This window comes from Saimiri boliviensis, chromosome 2 (assembly GCF_048565385.1).
Source record: "Saimiri boliviensis isolate mSaiBol1 chromosome 2, mSaiBol1.pri, whole genome shotgun sequence".
Classification (NCBI taxonomy): Eukaryota; Metazoa; Chordata; class Mammalia; order Primates; family Cebidae; genus Saimiri; species Saimiri boliviensis.
Genome location: NC_133450.1, coordinates 108,848,608 through 108,874,961, shown reverse-complemented (window position 1 = coordinate 108,874,961; position 26,354 = coordinate 108,848,608). Strand labels below are relative to the sequence as shown.

Genomic DNA, 26,354 nt, shown 5'->3' with positions numbered 1-26,354 from the left:
GTTGAACTAATTTACACTCCCACCAACAGTGTAAAAGTGTTCCTATTTCTTTACATCCTCTCCAGCATCTGTTGTCTCCAGATTTTTAAATAATCACTGTTCTAACTGGTGTGAGATGGTATCTCAATGTGGTTTTGATTTGCATTTCTCTAATGACCATTGATGATGAGCATGTTTTCATGTTTGTTGGCCTCATATATGTTTTCTTTTGTAAAGTGTCTTCATATCCTTTGCCCACTTTTGAATGGGTTTGTTTGTTTTTTTCTTGTAAATCTGTTTTAGTTCTTTGTAGATTCTGGATATTAGCCCTTTATAAGATGGGTAGATTATAAACATTTTTTCCCATTCTGTTGGTTGCTGGTTCACTCTAATGATTGTTTCTTTTGCTGTATAGAAGCTCTGGAGTTTAATTAGATCCCATTTGTCTATTTTGGCTTTTGTTGCCAATGCTTTTGGTGTTTTAGTCATGAAGTACTTGTCTATGCCTATGTTCTGAATGGTTTTGCCTACGTTTTCCTTCTAGAGTTTTTATGGTGTTAGGTCTCATGTTTAACTCTTTAATCCATCTGGAGTTAATTTTAGTGTAGGGTGTCAGGGAGGGGTCCAGTTTCTGCTTTCTGCACATGACTATTGAGTTTCCCCAACACCATTTATTAAACTGGGAATCTTTTCCCCATTGCTTGTTTTTTTTCAGGTTTGTCAAAGATCAGATGGGTTGTAGATGTGTGGTGTTGCCTCCAAGGCCTCTGTTCTGTTCCATTGGTCTGTGTCTCCATTTTGGTACCAGTACCATGCTGGTTTGAGTACTGTAGCCTTGTAGTATAGTTTGAAGTCAGGTAGTGTGATGCCTCCAGCTTTGTTCTTTTTGCTTAGGATTGTCTTGGCTCTGTGGGCTCCCTTTTGGTTCCATGTGAAGTTTAAGGTGCTTTTCTCCAGTTTTTGACCCTTTTCTCTGTGAAGAGGGTCACAGGTAGCTTAATGGGGATAGCATTGAATCTATAATTACTTTGGGCAGTATGACCATTTTCACTATATTGATTCTTCCTAACCATGAGAATGGAATGTTTCTCCATCTGTTTGTGTCCTCTTTTATTTTGTTGAGCAGTGGTTTGTAGTTCTCCTTGAAGAGGTCATTTACATCCTTTGTTAGTTGTATTCCCAGGTATTTTATTCTCTTTGTAGCAATTGTGAATGGAAGTTCACTGTTGATTTGGTTCACTTTTAGTCTGTTATTGGTGTATAGAAGTGCTTGTGATTTCTGCACATTGATTTTGTATCCTGAGACTTTGCTGAAGTTGCTTATCAGTTTAAGTTTTGGGCTGAGATGAGGGGGTCTTCTAAATATACAATCATGTGATCTGCAAATAGAGACAACCTGACTTCCTTCTTTTCTAACTGAATACCCTTTATTTCTTTTCTTGCCTGATTGCTCTGGCTAGAACTTCCAATACTATATTGAATAGCAGTGATGAGAGAGGGCATCCTTGTCGAGTGCCAAATTTCAAAGGGAATGCTTCCAGTTTTTGCCCATTCTGTATGATACTGGCTGTGGGTTTGTCATAAATAGCTTTCATTATTTTGAGATGCATTCCATTGATACCTAGTTTATTGAGAGTTTTTAGCATAATGGGCTGTTGAATTTTGTTGAAGGCCTTCTCTGCATCTATTGAGATAATCATGTGGTTTTTGTCTTTGGTTCTGTTTATCTGCTGGATTACGTTTATATACTTGTGTATGTTGAACTAGCCTTGCATCCTCGGGATGAAGCCTACTTGATTGTGATGGATAAGCTTTTTGATACGCTGCTGCAATCAGTTTGCCAGTATTTTATTGAAGATTTTTGCACCTATGTTCATCATGGATATTGGCCTGAAGTTTTCTTTTTTTGTTGAGTCTCTGCTGGGTTTTGGTATCAGGATGATGTTGGTCTCATAAAATGATTTGGGAAGGATTCCCTCTTTTTGGATTGTTTGGAATAGTTTCAGAAGGAGTGGTACCAACTCCTCTTTGTACATCTGGTAGAATTTGGCTGTGAACCCATCTAGACCTGGACTTTTTTTGGTTGGTAGGCTATTAATTGCTGCCTCAACTTCATCCCTTTTTATTGGTCTATTCAGTGTTTCCACTTCTTCCTAGTTTAGTCTTGGGAGGGTGCAAGTGTCCAGGAATTTTTTTATTTTTTTCAAGGGTTACTGGTTTATGTGCATCGAATTGTTTGTAGTAATCTCTGATGGTAGTTTGTATTTCTGTGGAACTGGTAGAGATATCCCCTTTACCTTTTTTTGTTACACTATTTCATTCTTCCCTCTTTTCTTTTTTATTAATCTGGCTAGCAGTCTGTCTATTTTGTTGATGTTTTCAAAAAACCAGCTCCTGGATTTATTGATTTTTTGAGGGGCTTTTTGTGTCTCTATCTCCTTCATTTCTGCTCTGATCTTAGTTATTTCTTGTCTTCTGCTAGGTTTTGAGGTTTTTTGATCTTGCTACTCTAGCTCTTTCAATTTTGATGATAGGGTATTAATTTTAGTTCTTTCCTCGCTTCTCATGTGGGCATTTATTGATGTAAATTTCCCTCTAAACACTGCTTTAAATGTGTCCCAGAGATTCTGGTACATTGTGTCTTTATTTTCATTTGTTTAGAAGAACATCTTTTTTTTTTTTGGGACAGAGTTTCGCTCTTGTTACCCAGGCTGGAGTGCAATGGCGTGATCTCGGCTCACCGCAACCTCTGCCTCCTGGGTTCGGGCAATTCTCCTGCCTCAGCCTCCTGAGTAGCTGGGATTACAGGCACGCGCCACCATGCCCAGCTAATTTTTTGTATTTTTAGTAGAGACGGGGTTTCACCATGTTGACCAGAATGGCTCGATCTCTTGACCTCGTGATCTACCCACCTCGACCTCCCAAAGTGCTGGAATTACAGGCTTGAGCCACCGTGCCCAGCCAGAAGAACATCTTTATTTCTGCCTTCATTTCATTGTTTATCCAGTCACAAGAGCCAGTTGTTCAGGTTCCATGAAGTTGTGCGGTTCTGAGTTAGTTTCTTAATCCTGAGTTTGAATTTGATTGCACTGTGGTCTGAGAGAGACTGTTTGTTATGATTTCCGTTCTTTTGCATTTGCTGAGGAGTGATTTACTTCCAATAATGTGGTCAATTTTAGAGTAGGTGTGATGTGGTGCTGAGAAGAATGTATATTCTGTGGATTTGCGGTTGAGAGTTCTGTAGATGTCTATTCAGTTTTCTTTGTTCAGATCTGAGTTCAAGTCTTGGATATCCTTGTTAATTTTCTGTCTCATATTTACAGTGGAGTGTTAAGGTCTTCCAGTATTACTGTGTGAGTGTCAAAGTCTCTTTGTAGGTCGTTAAGAACTTGCTTTATGTATCTGGGTGCTCCTGTATTGGGTATGTATATATTTAGGATTGTTAGCTCTTCTTGTTGCATTGATCCTTTTTCCGTTACGTAATGCCCTTCTTTGTCCCTTTTGATCTTTGTTGGTTTAAAGTCTATTTTATCAGAGACTAGGATTGCAACTCCTGCTTTATTTTGCTCTCCATTTGCTTGGTCAATCTTCCTCCATCCCTTTATTTTGAGCCTATGTGTGTCCTTGCATGTGAGGTGTCTTTCCTGGATACAGGACACCAATGGGTTTTGACTTTTTATCCAGATTGCCAATCTGTGTCTTTTGATGGGAGCATTTAGCCCATTTACATTTAAGGTTAATATTGTTATATGTGAATTTGATCCTGCCATTTTGATGCTAGCTGGTTGTTTTGCCTGTTAATTGACACAGTTTCTTCATTGTGTCAATGCTCTTTACCATTTGCTACATTTTTGGAGTTCTTGGTATTGGTTGTTTCTTTCCTAGTTTAGTGCTTCTTTCAGGAGCTCTTGTAAGATAGGCCTGGTGGTGATGAACTCTGTCAGCAATTGCTTGTCTGTAAAGGATTTTATTTCTCCTTTGCTTATGAAGCTTAGTTTGGCCGGATATGAAATTCTAGGTTGAAAGTTATTTTCTTTAAGGATGTTGAATATTGGCCCCCACTCTCTTCTGGCTTACAGGGTTTCTGCCAAGAGATTTGCTGTAAGTCTGATGGGCTTCCATTTGTGGATAACCTGACCTTTCTCTCTGGCTGCCCTTAGCATTTTTTCCTTCATTTTAACTGTGATGAATCTGATGATTATGGGCTTTGTGGTTGCTCTTCTTAAGGAATATCTTTGTGTTTTTTTTTGTATTTCCTGTAGTTGAATGGTGACCTGCCTTGCTAGGTTGGGGACGTTCTCCTGGATAATATCCTGAGGAGTGTTTTCCAGCTTGGATTCATTCTCTCTGTCGCATTCAGGTACACCTATCAAACGTAGATTAGGTCTTTTCACATAATCCAATATTTCTTGGAGGCTTTGTTTATTTCTTTTCACTGTTTTTCTCTGATTCTGCCTTCTCCTTTTATTTCATTGAGCTGATCTTCAATCTCTGATATCCTTTCTTCTGCTTGGTTGATACAGCTATTGAAACTTGTGTATGCTTCACAAAGTTCTCATGCTGTGTTTTGCGGCTCCATCCAGTCATTTATGTTCTTCTCTAAGCTATTTATTCTAGTTACCATTTCATCCAACCTTTTTTCAAGGTTCTTAGTTTCTTTGCATTGGGTTAGAATTCTTTTAGCTCAGAGAATTTTGTTATTACCCACCTTCTGAAGCCTGTTTCTGTGAATTCATTAGATTTATTCTCCATCCAGCTTTGTTTCCTTGTTGTTGAGGAGTTGTGATCCCTTGGAGGTGTTGAAGCCTTCTGGTTTTTGATGTTTTTACCCTTTTGCACTGTTTCTTCCCATCTTCATGGATTTATCTACCTGTTTTCTTTGTAGTTAGTAACTTTTGGATGGGGTCTCCGAGTGGAGGTCCTTATGGTTGATGTTGAAGCATTTCTTTCTGTTTTTTAGTTTTCCTTTTAACAGGCCCGTCTGCTTCAAGACCACTGGAGGTCCAGTCCAGATCCTGCTTGCCTGGGGATCACCACAGTGGCTGCAGAGCAGTAAGGGTTGCTGCCATTTTCTTCTGTCTTCATCCTAGAAGGGTACCTGCCAGATGTCAGCCTGAGCTCTTCTTTACGATGTGTCTCTTTGGATATACGGGGCTTGAGGAGCCGCTTGAGGAGACAGTCTCTCCCTTATAGGAACTCAAGTGCTGTGCTGGGAACTCTATTGTTTTGTGCAGAGCTGCTGTGCAGGTACATTGAAGTCTGCTGCAGCAGAACTCATAACCACTTCTTTTCCCAGGTGCTCTGTCCTGGGAAAGTGGGGCTTTATTTATAAGTTCCTGATGTCATGCTGCCTTTTTTCAGAGATGCCCTGTCCAGCAAGGACGTAGTCTAGTCACAGTCTGCCAGCAGAGGCATTGCTGAGCTGCTGTGGGCTCTGCCCATCTGCTGTGTAAAATTCCTTGTGGTTTTGTTTATAGCGGTACAGTTAGAACTGCCTTGGTAATGATGGTCTGCCTCAGTAATGGCGGACTGCCTCTGTAGTGGCGAACTGCCTCGGTCATGGTGGACTGCCTCTGTAATGGCAGACTTCCTTGGTAATGGTGGACTGTCTCGGTAGTGGTGGACTGCCTCGGTAATGGCAGACGCCCTTCCCCCGACTGAGCTGGACCTTCCTGGGTCCAGCTGCATTTGCTGTGAAACTCTCAATCCAGAGTGTTTCAGATTGCTGCTCTTTGTGGGGGTGGGACTTGCCAAGCCAGATCACCTGGCTCCCTGTTTCAGCTCCGTCTTTTTCAGTTGAATGGGTGACTCTGTCTCCCTGGCGTTCCAGGTGCCAGTTGAAATGGCTGCCCAGATTTATGTGAGTTTTTGTGTGGAAACTGGCAGCGCCGGCTGAAACAGCTGTGCTGGAAACTTTTGGCGCTTTGCAGCTCGGGAATCTTTGGGTCTGTGGGCAGTAAAAACTTCTTTGGAAATGTGGTGATCACTCACCCTCTGCCTTGTTCTCACTGGGAACTGCACTCCAGGGCTGTTCCTATTCAGCCATCTTCAATCTTGAGCCTGAAGATCTTAATGACAACAAAATAGCAGTGTATTTTTTTAATCCTTTAACTGTCCACTGAAGGTGTTCTTAGCAAGCAGCTTTCCTTCATGTGATGATTCAGTGACCCTAATTCCTTCTGTTTTATGGTATGCTATCCTTAAAATGCCCTGTGATTCTCTGTCTCTTGTAATAGAAGGGGAAGAGAGAATGGAGAAGGCACCTCTTGATTGCTTGAGCAAGGAAATGACAGATTACTTCCTACATTCCATTGGATAAAACTAGACATGTGGTCCTGCCTAGATAGAAAGGGTCTGAGAGATGAAGTTTTGTCACCAAAGGAGGCTCATCTTTTTATTATTATTTTTGGCTGGAGGTAAATACTAGGGTCCTTGTATTTGCTGTGGACAGATAAGGAAGAAAACAGTGGATTTGCTTGGTATAGTTTTCTTGTATTCAGATCTCTTTTCTTAGCTACCCTTCTCATTCTTTTCTTAATGTTCCTTAGAGATAGTTCCTCAGGTGCTCTGAACCTAGAATCTCTCTAAGGTTGCAGTGCACAGGGCCAGATTTTATCTCAGTTGCAGCATCCTCCTGGTGATGGTGGCAGTGGTTCATCTGGAGCAGTTAGTTGCTGCAGGGAAGCCAGCTGCAGTTGGGGAGGTGCACCTGGGGTTGTGCCCTTCATGGAGCCATCAGGGGCTGGGAACAGATGATCCCAGTGAGAGCCTCATACTCTACCGATTTGTCAGGGCAGGAGCCCACACTCCTAGGCACCACTGCAGCCATCCAGCCATGGCTCTGGACCTGGGCACCCCTGTGCTCTCGGGGTCCTGGGAAGCCTCTTGTCCTGACAGGCTCAGAAGTACCTGCTTCCACTCTGTGGCATCTCCCTGCCCTTTGTGTCTACTCTGGTGTCGAGCAGAGTTCTAGCTTAGCCTGGGCACTGTTGTGACCCAGCCAAGTGTGTGCATTCTTAGTATAGCACTGACACACCAGCCCCACGCCCTCCATCACCACCTCAGCCCCCTCTGAAACCTTGGGTACTGATACACTCAGAGAGAGGCTGGGGATGCTGAGGGCAGCTTGGTGTGGGCCTGTGGGCTCCCCTGAGTATGGACAGCTGGGGCACAAATGGCATGTTGATGGCAATGGGAGGCAGACAGATTCTTAGGTTGGAGGGGGCAGATCCTTGGTGAAACCCCATTTTGAAGCCAGGGATGGCCTGAAGCCTGGGAGCCAGGCTGCCAGTTGTGGATGTAGTCCACAAGCCAGAGTGAGAACTTATGGTGCTTTTACCAGGCCTGCCGATAGCTGCCCATGGATCAATCAGCATGCACTTTCTCCCTTCTGAGCCCATAATAACCCTGGACTCATCCAGACTCAGATACTCTTCAGGATGACCTGCCTGTGGAAAGGAGTTACCCACTACAGGTTTTATCTCTTCTGAGAGCTGTTCTGTTGCTCAATAAAGTTCCTCTCTGCATTGTTCCCCCTCCAGTTGGCTATGTAACCTCATTCTTCCTGAACATGGGGCAATTACTAGAGATCCACTGAGTGGTGGGTGTGAAAGGAGCTGTAATGCCTTTATGACCCATTTTCCAAGCCCTGGTCAGTGACATGCTTCTGGAATGTAAGAGTGAAGAGTGGCCACCCTTCTGGGGGCCCAGTTGTTGGAATTTCCTGAGGCAGAGCTGCTGTAACACTATAGCACTCCCATCGGCTGTTGGTGCCGGGTGGCTGCCCCACACAGTGGGAAGCAGCAGTGGGGCTGGGGCAGCCACAAACTGGAATGGGTTGGTGGGACTGAAAGAGCCGTAATACAGACTGGCTGAAACATGCTCCATTGAAACATGCATCCATCCCCCACTTGCTGCACTGCAGGTGATGAGAGGGAGAGAAGAGCTGCAGCCCTCTGGGAACCCAGACCTCAGGGCTTCCTGAGCCAGAGCTATGACATGCTGTAACACCCTCTTTGGGGGCTTTGTGGTTCCTGGCATCTTGAAGCTTTTGGGTACCGCATTGTTCCCCTCGTCCAGACACTGGTCTCTGCAGCGGAAGAGGCATCTGGTCCAGCCAGAGCCTCACATGGAGCCAGTGCTTGTGCTGGTGCTTGGACCTGCCCACTCTGCAGCAGCAGCTGATAGGCCTGGCTGTGCGCAGTGGCTGGATTCTACGCCTGTCTGCTCGCACATCCTTTGTAACGGAGTGTATGGCTCACCCTTAGCAGGCGTGGGATCCAGAGCAGTAATTCGAGCAAAGTACAGTGGGCCAGGTTGAGTAGGTGGAACAAGTCCAGTAGGCAGAACAAGTCCAGTGGGTGCGGGCAAAACTCAAGCAGAGGCACCGCCAGCCGTAGAAGTTTCCAGCTGGCAAAGTGACACCTAAAGGATCGTGGGACACTAGTGTATTATATTCTGCTTCAGTTGTCAGTACACTCCTGTCCACTTTTTGTCTTTAAGGACATATGTGGAATCTCTTAATAGCCAATGGTCACTTCTTTCCTAGTTGAGTTCTATTCATTGTTATACAGACTCAAGTATCTACACATTGTTTTCTAAATTTTAAGTTTCAGAAATCAGATGAAGTAAATCTAGAATATCTTCAATTAGTACTCTTAACAGAATTTTGATTTTTGAAAAAATATGTATTGCTTGAATAAATGAATTTTCTATTCATTATGGGCTGAGGATCAGTAAATAGGGGGTTCTGGAGGATCTGGAAAAAGGTTATAATATATAATCCTTGCCACCTAAAGTATTTCTACTCTACTCCAACTTTGATATCACTACTGGCTTAGCTTTCTAGAACGTCTATAACACTGATTCTATCACAGTGCTTTTTAATTTTTTTTTGAGAAAGAGCCTTGCTCTGTCACCCAGGCTAGAGTGTAGTGGCATGATCTTGGCTCACTGCAACCACCACATCCTGGGTTCAATTGATTCCTCTGTCTCAGCCTCCCTAGTAGCTGGAATTACGAGCATGCACCACCATGTTGGCCAAGATGGTCTTGAACTCCTGCCCTCAAGTGGTCTACCTATCTCAGCCTCCCAGAGTCCTGGGATTGCAGGCATGAGTCACCACACCTGGCCATCATAATACTACTTTAGAAATGTTCAGTGATTTTGACCCAGCAGTCCCATTACTGGGTATATACCCAATGGATTATAAATCATTCTATTATAAATACATAATGTATGTTTATTTCGGCACTGTTCACAATAGCAAAGACGTGGAACCAACCCAAATGCCCATCAATAATAGACCGGATAAGGAAAATGTGGCACATATATATGATGGAATACTATGTAGCCATAAAAAAGGATGAGTTCATGTTCTTTGCAGGGACGTGGATGAAGATGGAAACCATCATTCTCAGCAAACTGATACAAGAACAGAAAACCAAATACTACATGATCTTACTCATAAGTGGGTGCTGAACAATGAGAACACATGGACAGAGGGAAGGTAACATCACACACCGGAGCCTGTCAGGGGTGAGGGCTAGGGGAGGGATAGCATTAGGATAAATACCTAATATAGATGACAGGGTGACGGATGCAGCAAACCACCGTGGCACATGTATACCTTTGTAAAAAACCTGCATGTTCTGTACATGTACCCCAGAAATTAAAGTATAATAATAAAAAGAAAGAATCAGTGATTTTTTTTTCCTTGCTAACATTTTTCTGTGTAAACTCTGATTGACTTTCAATACCCTGCCTATCAGTACTTGTCCTTCTATTGAGAGCTGCTCAGTTTATTGTGTTATCTACATTCTGTGTTCAGTTTATTGTGTTATCTACATTCTATGTTCATTCTTACCCTTGTGCTTTTGTACATATAGTCTCTACTCTCTAAAGCAGGTGTCCCCAAACTACGGCCCGCGGGCCGCATGCGGCCCCCTGAGGCCATTTATCCAGCCCCCCGCCGCACTTCAGGAAGGGGCACCTCTTTCATTGGTGGTCAGTGAGAGGAGCACAGTATGTGGCGGCCCTCCAACAGTCTGAGGGACAGTGGACTGGCCCCCTGTGTAAAAAGTTTGGGGATGCCTGCTCTAGAGTAACCATCCTTTCCATATCTGAGTCTTATTGAAACATAAATGTTGAATTCAGATTACACTTTTTTCAAGTCTCCTGTCCTGACTACTCCAGACTTAGTGATTTTTTTCCCTCTAATCAGCAACAAAGCTTACTTATCCATATTATTTGTTACTGTGTTACACTTCTTCATGTTCTTCCTTACAAAGTGTAGACTCCCTAAAGGAGAAGCCTTTGCTTTAAACCTTTTTCATTGTCTTACAGTGTCTAGCATAGTGAAGATTTCGTGCTGAGTATATCATAAATAATTATTGACTGAAGCCCTGAGTTGTTTATTGCCATTCGAAGTGTGGTCTGTAGACGGATATCAATCCATGAACTGTTTATTACCCCTTTGCTGGAATATAAAGAAATTGACAATAAGCTTTAGAAACTTTTATAGTCATTTGGCACAGTAGTAGTTTTATATCTGTTGAAATTCATAATAAAAAATGTGGCATCTAGTTTGCATGTTTAAAAAAATTTCTGGTAATCATCACAATTTCATTTTATAAAACATCAGTCCACAGTGGATTAGAACAATTTAAAAATGGCACCTCACCATAGATTGCTTTAGAAGCACTGGCTTAGACTACAAGGGATATGAGAATTTAGTAAAGAACAGATCAGTGTGTTTTGGCCTAATAGAAGGTGATTTCATGATGGAAGTGAGATCTTTACTTGAAGGTTAAATAGCATTTGGATGATTGTAATACAGTGGGTTGTTTCAGGCAGGGATGACAAGGTTTGGACTCCAAATGGAGGAGAAGTCTGCTGATGTATTTTGTGGTGACCAGGGAGGTAAGAGTTCTGGCAGAATTAAAAATTAAATTTATGGAAAGTTGACTAGATACCAGATAAAATGAGCACTTCTTATTCATTTGGTTACTGCTTGAGCTGTGGCATGATGAAAACCTTTCATTCCCTGTATGTGTATGGCTGATTTTCCAGGGGACTAGTAGTACTGAGTACGTTTTAAATTTTATGTATTTGAAACATTTCTTTTTAATTTAGCCTTTAAAAAATTAGATGGTTGGCTTATTAATGTAGTTGCTAAATGTATTGTAACTTTAATATGAAGTAATGTAAGTAAAATGTAAAGAAAAATAATTGATAAAAATTTCTTTCGGCCAGGCATGGTGGCTCTTGTCTGTAATCCTAGCACTTTGGGAAGCCAGGGTGGGTTGATCACCTGAGGTCAGGAGTTTGAGACCAGTCTGGGCAACATGGTGAAACCCTGTCTCTACTAAAAATACAAAATTAGCTGGGCATAGTGATTGGTGCCTGTAGTCCCAGCTACTCTGGAGGCTGAGGCAAGAAGATTGCTTGAAACCAGGAGGTGGAGGTTGCAGTGAGTCGAGATCATATTGCTGCACTCCAGCCTGGGCAACAAGAGTGAAAATCCATCTCAAAAAAAAAAAAAATTATTTTAAATAGGAAAACTCTGTTTTTATCTTGTTCTCTATTTTCCTTTGTCAATTTTATCTTGGACTGAAGCTTTTCCTTATTATTGAATTATAATCATGAATTCAGAGACCTGAGATTAAAAAGAATATTGATATAACCATTACTCCTGGATAATTAACATTTAGCTTATAGTAGCTTATAGCATAAAATGTGATGTGAGCTAGTTATATTTTTCTATTGTGGTAAAATATACATAACATAAAATTTACCATTTTAACCATTTTAAGTGTACAGTTCAGTGGCATTAAGTACATTCACATCATTATACAACAGTCACCACCGCCCTTATTCATCTTCTCAAACCAAAACTCTGTATCCATTAAACAATAGCTCTCCATTTCCCATTTCTCCCCTGAAACAGTTATTTGAAATGCACCTATTTTGGTATTTTCTTGCTTATCCTATTTGCTACTTTTATAAATGAATATATATTAAATACTCCTTATATATATAGAACTGAGCTAGATGCTGAGCAAGATTGAATTACAATTATAAAGAAGGCTACATGATGATATTAGGTGGTTTCCTGGGAGACAAGGTCTAATTACATCACGTTCTTTATCTTACATCTACACTACAATTCAATTAAATGTGCAAAAGTACACAAGTTGTTTTTTTGCTTCAGCGTTTGCCTGGAAAATGATTACACTAGTCTGACAATTTTAAATGAAGATTGAATAGAAGTATTGCTTTGATTTCATCTGAGATTTTTGAGTACCTAAATGAACATATTTGCAAAATTATTAAATGTGAAAGTGGGTAGTAGTTTGGTTATTAAAATCCTTCATACATTTTTACAGCTATATGGACTTCGAGGTGTCCTGGTTTTATTTTTTCCTATTTAACTTCTTTTTCTCTGTCATGTTCATTTGCACCCCTTGTTTCCCCTGATCTGTGAGTTCACCTATTTCCCATGGTGTTCTTTAGTCTTTTGGTTGGAAATCTCAACTTTTTCAGTTTCAGTTATCTTTCTGTAGGGGGGAAAACTCTCCTAATTCTGTATTTCTTAAAACCGTGAGTCACAGTTCTCAGTTGAGAACTGTGACATGAAATTTCCACTTACATGGTATGCTATCAGCTCAAACAAAGCGTGTTTAATGTTGGACTAGTCATTTTTCCATCCATTTTGTGCACTCTCCCTCCCTTTAAAAAATGGCACTACGTTCGTGTCATTATCTAAGGTTGACAATTTGTGGCATTTCTTTCCCTGTTAAGTAATCACCAATCGGTACCATTTGTCTCTTGTGATAATCATACCTGTCCCTTCCTTTCCATTTTTTTTTTTTTTGGGCATTCTCTTCAATATAGGGCCTGATCACCTGATGCCTAAGCTGCTATCGTAGTTCCCTGCTAATGGAATTTTCCCTCAAGTCCTTATAGCATTTTCTTTGTGAAAGTTGTGAATATTTAGATTATAGTTAATTGTGTCTCTCTCACATTGTTTTTAATCTTTGTATTCCCCAGAAACCTTGCAGCATTGTTGCTACTAAATACGTATTTTTGATAATTTGAGAATATGGTATTCTAGTTATAATTTCTCCTTCTAATGTATTTTGTGTAGCATTGCCAGGTTCTTCATTCATTAAACCAATATTGAGCCTATTACATGCTAAGGACTCTTTTAGGTACTTAAGATTATAGTAATCAGCAAACAAAAACTTATGACCCCTGATGGTTTATCTTCTAGAGAAGTAAAGGACTGATACATTAACAAAGTACATAGCATGTTAGGCAGTGATAATTGCAAAGGAGAAGAAAAAATGAATGAAGGAGGAAAACAGTGAGTATGGAGTGTGACACATTGAGATTTTGACAGAACAAGACTTTTCTGAGGGAAAAAAGTATTTAAAAAAGAGATTGACATTTTGGATTAAAGTGGCCAGGAAGGCCCTTTCATAGAGAGGTAACATTTGAGTAAAAACTTGAAGGAATTGAGTGAGGAAGGCAATACATATATGGAGGAAGAAAGTTCCGGACAAAGGGAATAGCAGGTGTAAAGGACCTCAGATGCAAATGTGCCTGGCATGTTTGAATGTTGATGGGAAGTAGAGTGAGCTGCAAGATGGCCAGTAGGAGGCAAGGGTGTGTGTTATGGAACAGGTATGGAGTAGAAAAATACAGATTGAACAGGCCACATAGTTCACATTTAGGGGTGTGGTTTTTACTCTGAGCTGGGTAACCTCTGTAGGAATTTGAACATGTAAGTGACGTCTGACTTACATGTTAATAGAATCATTCTGGCAATGATATTGAGGCAAGAGAGGAAGTAGAGAGATCAGGTAGGAGCTTTGGCACAAATCTAGTCAGAGGGAGAATCTGGTTTGGGATATACTTAAAGCAGAACTAACAATTTCTGATAGATTGGATGTGAGGTATGTGGGGAAAAGAAAAGTCAAGGATTATTTGAAAATCTTTGTCCTGAGTAGCTGGAAGAATGGAGTTGCCGTTAACTAAGATGGGAGTAGCCCTGAGAGGAGCATATTTGGCAGGGGGTTTTCATGAAGTTCAACTTTGAATGGGCTAAATTTGTGATGCTTGCTTAATATCCAAGTTGGATGAGACGGCTGGCTTCACACTAAATTAGGCTGAAGTTCAAGAAGGAGGTCCGAGAGTTGTCATCATAGATATAATATTTAAAACTATGAGACTGGTTGAGTAATCTAGAGAAAAAGTGTAGAAAGAAAAGAGGATGGCTGGGCTTGGTGGCTCATGCCCGTAATCTCAGCCCTTTGGGAGGCTGAGGTGGGTGGATCACCTGACATCAGGAGTTCAAGACCAGCCTGGCCAACATGACGAAGCCCTGTCTCTCTACTAAATATACAAAAATTAGCTGGGCATGGTGGCAGGCCCCTGTAATCCAGCTACTGTGGAGGCTGAGACAGGAGAATCCCTTGAACCTGGGAGGTGGAGCCAGACTCTATGTCAAAAAAAAAAAAAAAAAAAAAGAGATTACACTTCTTGAAGCTTTCGAACCTGGGAGACTGAGCAAGACTCCATCTCAAAAAGAAAAAGAGATTACACTTTTTGAAATACTTTACACCTTCATCTTTTGGCTTAGTACATACCTCAAAGGCTGCAGGTTTTCATGGCCTTTCATAGTGAATTTCATGTAAATCTTTTACTTTAGTCAAACTGGAACACTTATGCTGCCTAAGCTCTCCTTTCGCATTGTTGCTTTCCTATGCTCAGTTTTACTCTTTATACATAGAGTGGTTTCTTACCTGCTTTCTACCTAACTTAAATGCAGTTTTCTTCAAGCAGCATTATCTTATTACAGAGTGTTCTATTTCACTTAGCAAAATTCTGCATCTTTATTTCACCCCTCCTAATCTTATCTGTACAGTTTATAATATTTTTATATGTGTATTTTTTTTCCTGATGAGCTTATGAGATCTATGGCTGGTACCATAATTTTGGATACTTTGCCTTCTGCATTGATCAGAACCCCAGTTTGCTTCACAGAGGCAATCTGGGGACTCAGTCTTTCCAAACATTATCAAGCTGGAGGAAGTGAGGCTATTCAGGAATATCTGGATATTGATCCTGCTTTCTCTGCTCAGGTACAGTTGTGGCCTTACTGGCACTGGGTTTGGCTCAAGAACAAGCACAAACCCAGGTGTCTGTAATTTTCTATTAAAGGGCATAGCTTGTTAGAGTTTGTTCTTTCCCAAATAGTGATATAAGCCCGGAGCATTAAAGAGAAGTACCACCTTAATAATTGAAGTTTGTTAAATATGGCAAAATATCACCTTGTTCCCTCATGACTTGTTAAATATGGCAAAATATCACCTTGTAGTACATGACTCTGGAGGCCAGTGACAGCTGTGTTGAGCCATGCTACATCTGTTCTTGCTCTGAGTGGCAGTCTCACTACTAATAAGATTTTGGATCCTTAGCTAAGTAAGTCAGGAACTAAATGTAAACTTCTTTTATGTGTGTGTATGTGTGTGTGTTCTTTTTCCTGTAGTTCATAGCTGATGGCTAATATTTGTTTAAGATTTACCTACTATGGGCCAGACATAGTTATAATGTGCTACTTGCATTAACTCTTTCAATCTTCATAACATTCATATAAATTAACCATTTCCATATTTATAGCCATTTTCTGTTAAGAAAATTGAGGAAAAGAGAAGGTGAGTAACTTTCTTTAACAGAACTGTAATATTAAGTGGAGGAATGGTGTTTGATCCCCAGAAGATTTGATCCAAAGCTTATATTTTTAACTGCTGTACTATACTAGTCATATGGTTAGGCTTTGTATCCCCACCCAAGTCTCATCTTGAATTGTAATCCCCAGGTTTTTAGGGAGAGACCTGGTGGGAAGTGATTGCTTCCCATTATGGGGTTGCTTTTTCCCATGCTGTTCTCATGACAGTGAGGGAATTCTCACGACATCTGATGGTTTTGTAAATGGTAGTTTTTCTTGTGCTGATGCACATACTTCTCTCTCCTACCACCCTGTGAAGAAGGTCCTTGCTTCCGCTTCACTTTCTACCATGATTGTAAGTTTCCTGAGTAAACAATGCCATGTGGAACTGTGAGTCAATTAAACCTCTTTCTTTATAAATTACCCAGTCTCAGGGAAGTTCTTTACAGCAGTGTGAAAACAGATGGATACAGCTAGTTTATTTGAAATGCTGCAAGCCAATTTTGATTATTTCCTTTTGTCTCGTGGTGGGTATTTCTAGAATTTTAAATAATATGCTTATACTACTATTTCTTGATTTATCAACTAAGGCAATAACTATTGATGACTTGCTGTTTATGATTTACTCTTCTGATACTCTATTGTCCTTCTTCAAAACTATATATAGTCATATATTATTGTTGTTATTTCCTCTGTTGGTTTTTTTGTGACTCCAGTATGCCTGAACCTCTATTTCATGTTCCATTGACTTTTGGCAGTAGTGTATCTTTTATGTACTTTTTTTTATAAAGTAAGAATTTATTACCCATGCCCTCTACTTCAATTTTTACCCCTCTTCTTTTAACTCCTGTCAAATATCCATTTACTTTAAAATTATCAAAGTTTATAATATTCTATATAACTTTGTGGTTATGAATGTACACATTGGAATTAGGTTGACTGGGTTTAAATCCAAGCACTACCACATCCTAGCTGTGTCACCTTGGCAAGTTATTTAATTTCTCTTTGCCTCAGTTTTCTCAATTATAAAATGGGGATAATATACTCTTAACAGGATTATTGTGAGGATTTATGTGAAACATTTGAAACAGGGGCCAGTACATAATAAGGACAATATAAATGATTGCTATTAGTGTTATAGTTATTCTGTAATCACGATGAACTCTTCCATGCTTTCAATTTATTCTAAAAGTTAAAAACGAATATGTATACCATGCAGAACCATTCTGCATTGTAGCTGATAATATACGATGCAGAAGTGTAATCACAGAAGTGTACACTGTGATTCTTTGTCTCTGTGTTCAAAGTCATGACCCTAAAAATAAAGTTGCTAGTATCAAGGTCAAGTGGGTTATCTTTTTTTTTCTTCTACTCTCTAAAATTTTAAAAATGCATAACATTTTAATTTTTTTTATAATTACATGATGACTTTTTATATAACTCCCCTCTCCCACAGAATTTGAAATTGCTTATTTTTTTTGTTTTTTTGTTTTGTTTTTTTTTGAGATGGAGTTTCGCTCTTGTTACCCAGGCTGGAGTGCAATGGCACGATCTCAGCTCACTGCAACCTCCGCCTCCTGGATTCAAGCAATTCTCCTGCCTCAGCCTCCTGAGTAGCTGGGATTACAGGCAGGCGCCACCATGCCCAGCTAATTTTTTGTATTTTTAGTAGAGACGGGGTTCCACCATGTTGACCAGGATGGTCTTGATCTCTTGACCTTGTGATCCACCTGCCTCAGCCTCCCAAAGTGCTGGGATTATAGGCTTGAGCCACCGCGCCCGGCCATGGAATTGCTTATTTTTTTAATTGACAAAAGAATAAGGTATTTTCATTATATTCTCAAAATTATGTGACTTCTCTATCACACTTGTTTGTAAGAACTCACTGTTTTCTTGGAGACAGTCCTTTTATGATCCATGAAATAATAAATTGATTAATTGGAGTTATCAAAATTGAACACTATTGTTCTACAAAAGATACTGTTGAGAGAATGAAAAGACAGGTTATATCTGGGAGAAAACATTTTCAAATAACATATCTGTTAAAGAATAGCCAAAATATAAGAAAAAAATTAAGGAAACAACCAATTTAAAAAAATAGACACATGATCTGAACAATTGCTTCAGAAAAGACTTACAGATGGCAAATAACCGTCTGTAAAAAGATCCTCAACATTATTTGTCATTAAGGAAATTAAAACACTGAGATATTACTGACATAACTATTAGACTGGTTAAGAGAGAGAAAAAAACCCTGCAAACTAAATGCTGGTGATCTCATACTTGCCACTTTGGAAGATGGTTTAGCAATGTCTCATTAAAGTTAAACACATACTTATCACATGACCCAGCAAAAGCACCTTTAGGTATTTACCAAATTGGTTTGAAAATATAAATCCATGCACATGCTTTAATCATAATTGCCAGCTTTGTTCATAATCATCAAAAACTAGAAGCAACCAAGAAGTTCTTCAGTAGGTGAATACATAAACAAATGGTGGTCCATCATTTATTCATTGGATTATTTTTCAATGATAAGCAATTAATGCCACAAGATGAATGTGTCTTAAATGCATTTTCCCAAGTTATAGAAACCAGACTGAAAAGGGTACATCATATTGAATGATTCCATTCATATGGCACTCTAGAAAGGGCCAATTTAGGAATGGAAAGCCAATCAGTGGTTGCTAGGGATTTGAGGAAGGGGGAGTTTTGACTTGGAGGAAAGAATGGGTGAGTTTTAGAGTTAAAAGTAAACTGTAGTAGTGGGCATATACATTTGTAAAAATTGGCAGAACTTTATAGCATAAAGAGCTTAATATATGCAAGTAAAAAAAATCAATCAACCAAGAGTTAGGGATTCCGGAAGGGAATGCAATGGTGACAAAATAATCTAACAAATGTGTTTCAGATATGTGATATAACTTCACTAAAGGGATGGCAGAAAAGGTGCTGACCTAAATAATTTTTAGAAAACAGTGTCTTAACTAGAAACTGTAAGATTAAAGACAAAAGTGTACATAAATCCTGCAGTTGGTAAAGTTGTTTTGGTTAACAATTCTGAAACTGCTGTACATGTGTACTGGAAACTGACAAGTAAATGTATCACCATACATTTGGTGATTGATGGGAACCAAGTTTCTCACTACTGGAGAGGAAGGCTGCAGAAAAGCAAGAGAAGGATGGAATGAACCTGTGGTACCGAACTAAATTTGGAGACATCAATATAAAATTATATGTAGTTTAATATAGATAGTGATGGGCTTTGTAGCAGGTGGCTAGTGTCATAGTTTGCAGTGTTCTTGTTTCTCCCCACCTTCTCCCACCCAGATCACAACAAACATAATTGTATTTTTCTGCTTGTCTTTTTGCCAATAGCCAAACTGTTATTTGTTCATGCCTGAGAATAGATTATTACACAAAATTCTAATGAAGTAGTTCAAGTGTTTAACTCTTGTAGCTGGAAAACCTTCAAACATTTTAAACAAAGAAAAAATTCTTTTTTTTTCCCTTCCTTTTGAATGGCATAGAGAACTATTTTTTTGTGAAGTAGAATGAGTCCTTTTGGGTATACTGAAAATTTTCTGGGGTCAGTTTTGAAAGAAACTATTTCATGCAGCAAAACAGCGTAAGGATTTCTGTGGTCCAGTTGCCTTCAAAATTTTACCTTAATAGTACCATTTTAAAAAGGCTACTAAGTAGAGCTACTAAAATGAATAATAAAAAAATAAAAAAAAATTAAAAATACAAAAACATATAATAAAAATTAATTCAAAAATTTACCTAAAGAGTACCATTTAAAAAAGGCTACATACCCCAGAACTTAAAGTATAATAAAAAAATAAAAGTTTTTATTTTGGAAAAAAAAAGGCTACTAAGTAGAGCTAGTAAAATGAATAATAAAAAATATAATGTGAATTTCAAAGTAGCCTAAGGTTGCAAGTTGAGAAGTGGAGCTTTTCTTATTCCCTGTGATTCTGGGCTGAGGGCCCAGAGCTGAGAACAAAGCATATTAGTGCCTGGATTTTCTAAAGAAGGGATGCTGCTCCGTCTGTGTGAAACTAGCTATGGCCACAGTCATTGCCAGGGAAGCAGTTCTAGGCAGTTCCTTGCATATGGTGTCTCTGTGTAGTGACATATGACTTTGCTAGCTTGTCTATAGCTAATTGGTGATTGTTGAGTCCAGTGCCCTTTCGCTCTCACTGTAGCCAGGCCAGTGACCTACCAGAAGATGCAATGAAGACACTGCCTACCTAGAAGCAGTGGCTGTTTGCTGGTCAATTAGATTCTTCTTTTTCTTTTTTATTGTTTTTGAGACAGGGTCTCACTCTGTCACCCAGGCTGGAGTGCAGTGGTGCCATCATGGCTCACTGCAGCTTCAACTTCTTGGGCTTAAGCAATCCTCCTGCCTTAGTCTTCTCAGTAGCTGGAACTATAGTTGTGTGTCACCACACCTGGCTGATTTTTTAATTTTAATTTTAATTAATTAATTAATTAATTTTGTAGAGATGGGGTCCCACTGTGGTTCCCAGGCTGGTGTCAACTTCTGGGCTCACGTGATCCTCTTCCCATGGCCTCCCAAACTGGTGTGAGCTACTGCACCTGGCTGAATCTTCTGGCAGGTATTCTTTCTTTTAGTTTAGTTTTTTTTTGTTTTTTCATTTGTTTTTGTTACTGAGTCTCGCGCTATCACCCAGGCTGAAGTGCAGTGGTATGATCTTAGCTCACTGCAGCCTCTGCCTCCCGGGTTCAAGCAATTATCCTCCCTCAGCCTCCCAAGTAGCTGTCATTACAGGTGTGTGGCACCATGCCTAGCTAATTCTTGTATTTTTTGCAGAGATGGGGTTTTGCCATGTTGGCCAAGCTGGTCTTGAATTCTTGCCCTCAAGTGATCCACCTGCCTCGGCCTCCCAAAGTGCTGGGATTATAAGCATGAGCCACAACATCTGACTAATATTGGTTTGTTTTTAAACAGAAGTTACAGCAAGATAGGCAGTTGTTTACAGCACCAAAACCCAGTAAAGCATAGATAAATAACTGAGTCATGTCATTGTTGAAACTGACAGAAAATAGAGCTCCATCAACTCCTTTTCGAGCTGCCTGAATCCAAATTAAAAAAATATTTTTTCATATAAGAAATTGTATGAAAATTATAAGAAATTATATGAAAAATATTTTTTCTTATAATGTCATTAAATTTCATATAAGCTTATTTTCAGGTATAAGCAGTTTTTGGTACTAGCAATAGTACCCTTCACTTGTCAGTTTATGGGAGACATTCTTTTTATTTCTGTTCTGCGTACATATTCACTTGAAATTCTTATGTGAAGGGCTACTGTTGTTGTACCAGTGATTCTATTTGAAGCTTGCACTATAATTCTTACCTTCTTGAGCTATAAGGACTGTCAGCATCTTCTGTTGCCATCAGGACTCCTTTAGGCTCAGGGAATGTGGTTACATTTTGTAACTGTCAGTAAAGCAAGGCTTTAAAATCGTAAAATGGTGTTTATTTTACTGAGTAAAATAGTGTTTATTTTACAGAGTAATAATCTTAGTATTGTTCGCCATCTTATTTAAAAAGTGTCACTGTCAAACAAAAACTTCACTTCTAAGGAGAAAACGTGTAATAGATGATTGACTGGAACGTTCAAACTATTAAATTTTAGTGGATTTGTAAGAAGACATTAGTTTGTGGGTTATATAGAAATCTAATACATTAAACTAAAGGAGAGAGAGAGAGAGAGGAGAAGAGGAGAGATAGGGGAGAAGGGAAAAAGAAAAGAGAGGAGGAGAGAAGAGAAGAGAGAAGGGAGAGGAGAGGAGAGGAAGGAGAGAGAGGAGGCAGAGACGACAGGAGAGGGAAGAAGGAAGGGAGGGAGGGACAGAGGGACAGAGGGAGGAGAGGACAGTCATCTTTTCTAGGTTTATGCTTTCCACCATGAACCCAAGAGAGTAATCCAGCTTTTGTAAATAACTGCAGGCCTCACCTTGTTCCTGTAGATTTCCTAGAGGGAAATTGTATTGAAATTCTTGTGATCACTATCATCTGTCCCTGTTAAGTAGATAGTGGGGATGTCCCTCTCTTCCTCCAAGGTTGGAATGTGTGAGTTAAAAACATAGAACACACTGGGAACTCCAGCTTGACCTTCTGCCTGTTCCAAGTGAGGTTTTTTTCATGTTTTTCTTTCTGGTAGCTTTTCTGTCTAGTACCACTTGACAACCTTTTTCCATGAAAAGCAGCTCTCAGCATTTTTTTTTTTTTTTTTTTTTTAATAACTGACTTTCACCTTAGGGGGCTTTCTTTAGCAGTTGCAACTCTTGGATGCAGGTTCTTAGTCATCTAGTGCTGAGCACAGGCTCTGGGCAGTAAGAATTGGTTGGATGAATGAAGGAATGGGCTTGTATAGCTAGGCAGTTTAAACTTAAACTTCCAACAACACATTTTTCTACGTATCTTAATTAATTAATTAATGGGATCTTGCTCTGTCGCCCAGGCTGAAGTGTAGTGGCATGATCATAGCCTCAAATTCCTGGACTCAAGTGATTCTTTCACCTCAGTTTCCCGAGTAGTAGGACTGCCGGCTCAACACCATCTCTAAGTGATAGCTTTTATCAGAGCTCCTGCCAGCCCTCTGGGGGCAGCTACGTGCTCTTTACACTGCTCTTTAAAAAAGAGCAATAATGTTAAAAACCTTAAGTCTATGTATATTTACTGTATAAGGCAAGTGTTAGTTGTCATTGTCATGGGAGACACAAAGATAAACACAACATAATCCCCGGTTTCCAAAAGTTTTTAATACAGTGTAAGAGACAGATGTTAGTAACTTTAACATAGGGAAGGGTAAATTCTGCACACTTCATGAATATGGTGGCTTTTGAGCTGGTCTTTGAAGGCTGGAGGAATGCAACCCTTGGATATAATGCAGAAGTATGTTATTCCGGGGGAACAACATGAATAAAAGCATAGGAACAAGGAAGAAGGAAGTGTAACTAGGAAATGAAGCATCACTATGGAGCTTTGTCTGTGTGTAATGACTGGAAAGGTAACATGGTAACCACTCTTTCAGGGATTTTGAGTGCCAAACTGACCACTTTGGGTTTTGTTTTGAGCAAAATTGAAAGCCATCAAACAGTTTTGAGCAAGGAAATGATATATAGTAGAATTGTTTAATGAAGTGGTTTTTAATTGGTGCTATGCATGAGAATATTCTGTGACGTTTGTAGGGAATGATCATTCTAGGTGCTCACTCAAATGGACTGACTCCTAATTTATGGAGTGGAACATGGATATGCAGATTTCAGTTTCTGCAAGTAGTTCTGATACAAACTGGTAATTAAGAACACCTGAGACAGTAGAATGGCCATTAAAGAAGCTGTCAAAAATGTCAGACTATTTAATGCCCAATGACTTCTGAATTGTAGTTTCTACATCTGAAAAGAATTAGGAATAATAATGCTTGCAATATCTATCTACTAGGGTTATTGGGAAGATTACATGTGATAATATATAGTTAGGCGCTGCGTAACATTGTGTTGCTCAGTGATGGACTCCATTGCAATGGTGGTCCTATAAAATTATAATGGAGCTGCAACATTATATCGGCTAGTGATGTCATAGCCATCCTAACAGTAGTGCAACAAATTACCTTTTGTATGTTTGGTTACGCAAATACCATTGTATTATAATAATTGGTAACAGTTTTCAGTATAGCAACATGTTGTACAGGTTTGTAGCCTAGGAGCAATAAGCTATACTATGTAGCCCAGGTGTGTAGTTAGACTATGCCATCAAGGTTTGTATAAGTACACTTTATGATGTTTACAGAATGATAAAATCACCTAATGATGCATTTCTCAGAACACAACCCTGTTGTTAAGTGATGTGTGACTGTTTAGAAAAATGTTTTATAATAAATAATAAATACACCAATATAAGGAATGATTAAGATCATATTTGTGTTTTAGTTGTAAAGAATTAGTTTAAGTAATGGGTTTATTATGAGAATAAAACCAGGATTAAGGAAATGGGAAACAGCCACATGGACCTTATCAACTGCTTGCTTGGTGTGGAACATTATGGTCATATTTTCTTTTTTGGGTTTAGGAATTCTATATTTCTTTTTAAATAACTATTTATTGAGTGTCTATTGTGAGTCATGCATTGTTACAGGTGTTGGAGATACAGTGGTGAACAAAGATTCTCTGTCATTACAGAGTATTCTTGTGAGAGTAGATGGAAAGCATATTAGTCTGCTCTCACATTGCTATAAAGAACTGCCTGAGATGGGTAACTTACAAAGAAAGAAGGTTTAATTGATTCACAGTTCCACATGATTGGGAGCTCAGGAAACTTTGTAGTCATAGCGAAAGGGGAAGCAGGCATGTCCCTATTTACAAGGTGGCAGAAGAGAGAAGTGCTGAGCAGAGGGGGAAAAAAGCCCCTTATAAAACCATCAGATTTGGTGAGAACTCACTCAGTATCATGAGAACATGAGGGTAACTGCTCCCATGATTCAGTTACCTCCCACCAGGACCCTCCCATAACACGTAGGGGTTATGGGAACTACAAGATGAGATTTGGGTTGGACACAGCCAAACCACGTCAGAAAATAAATGTATAATAGGTTGCAAGTACTACAGAGGAAAATGAAAAAAGAGAATGGTGGAAGTTTCTCATTTAGGTAGAATGGCCAGGAAAGCCCTCTCTGATGAGATGACATTTGAGCAGAAATCTGAAGGAGTAAATAGAATAAAACATGTGGTTGTCTGGTTAGAAGACAAGTCTAGGTAGAGAGAACAGCAAGCAAAAAGGCCTTGAGGTTGAAACATGCTTGTGTATTCATAGAACACTGAGGAGGCCATTGGGACTAGACCATTATAAGCAAAGAAATAGTAGTAGGAGTTGAGGTCAGAGAGTTAGCAAGTGGGACCAGATCATTTAGGGGCCTCAAGGCCATGGTAACAACATTTTTTTTTTTTTTCACAAGGATGATAGAAAGACATTGGAGGATTTTGAGCAGGGAAATAAAACATTGTAACTTACAATGTAAAATGATAAGCCTTGTTGCTATTAGATTTCCAAACAGAACTATCAAGTAGGTAGTTAATGTAGAAGTCTGAAGTTCAGGGGAGAAACCTTGGCTGGAAATAAAAAGTATGAATGTATAATTCGTTGTCAACATATAGATGGTATTTAAGTCCATCTCAAATGTTCTTAACTCTCTTGCTTGGAAAAAGGTTCCAAAAATTTTTATATTTAAATCTTTAATCTACCTGGAAATTTGGAACATAGTTTGTTACAGCAATGCAGTATTACTTTTTTCAATATAGATAACACTTTCAGATTAACCATTCTTTTTTTCCATATGTATAACCAGTCTCATTTATTAAGCTAACCATTTTTTCCCAGTGATTTTTTTGTATATAAAATTCTCCTATATACTTGCCTCTGTTTTTGTATTCTCTACTTTCAGTGATCTGTTTGCTTAATCCCAAACTGATTTTTCTATTGATTTGATTGTAGAGACTTTATTCTATGTGTCTGATTAGGTTTATCCCTCTTTACCCTTCTTTTATCTTAAACTTTTTGGGACTATTCTCAGGCCTTTTTTCTTTCATGTGAATTTTAGTATAATTTTATTAAATGAATCAAACACTACATTCAATTTATATGAATTTTGAAAATTCATGTAAATTTTGACATCAGTTTTACAATTTAAGTCTTTCCAGTGTTCAGTGGCTAAATAACAATAACTGTTATAACATTATAAGATTTTATTTTCTTCATATAGGTTAAGATTTTGTTTTCTTCATATAGGTTCTTTGTTTTCCTTTACATTGTATACCTATTATAGTTTTAGCTTTTATTATAAGAGGAAAAATTTCACCTTTTCCTCTTTTGGATACTGGTCCCAAGTATAAAAAAAGTATTGATTTTTCTAAATTTAACTTTACTGTGGTCATCTTACCAAATTCTTTTTATTAGATCAGGATGCTTTTATTGGCATATTTTTCTAAATATATAATCAGGTAATCATTAATTTCCTTTTCAGTGTCCATATAAGTTACTTCATTTTTGGTCTAATTTCTCTTTATTATACTTTTTTTGTTACCTTTGCCCCATTTTTCATACTTTTAAAACGGTTTATGCCACAAAAATTTATTTGTGAAATAAATGATTTGTGGAGTAATTTTTTTGTGTGTCAAGCACTTTATTTGGTGCTAGAGATTCAATAATGAACAAAAAGGACAAAAAAAATCTCTGTGTGATGGGACTCTTTTACTGGTTTTCTGAAATTAACTGAAATGATTTAATGTATTATTGTTTAGTATATTTGCTGTAGGCTGTGGTGAAAAGACTTTATCATATTTATATAGTTTTCTTTTAGGCCTGTATTTCTTAAAGGTTTTGTTAGGAATAACTGCTGAATTTTATTTGACATGTTTTTATCAGCTAATGATATGATAATCTGTTTTTTCTTTATTGCTTTTTATGGATTATTGATTTAAAAATTGTTCTTTAATTATTATTCATTTAGTAGAAAGGCAATATGTCTTATTTGATACTGTGTACTTAGCTAGCATACTAGTTACTATCTTTAATTGACAAGTATCACGGATTATGTTTTCCAAAGATGAATAC

The 26,354-nt window shown here is 38.8% G+C and overlaps 1 protein-coding gene across 10 annotated transcripts in view; it reads left to right on the top strand.

Moving 5' to 3' along the window:
- The window catches only part of LOC101052147 (ADP-ribosylation factor-like protein 2), an 889,888-nt gene that overhangs the window by 9,030 nt on the left and 854,504 nt on the right, over window positions 1-26,354 (top strand). The gene's annotated exons all lie outside the window — the stretch shown is intronic.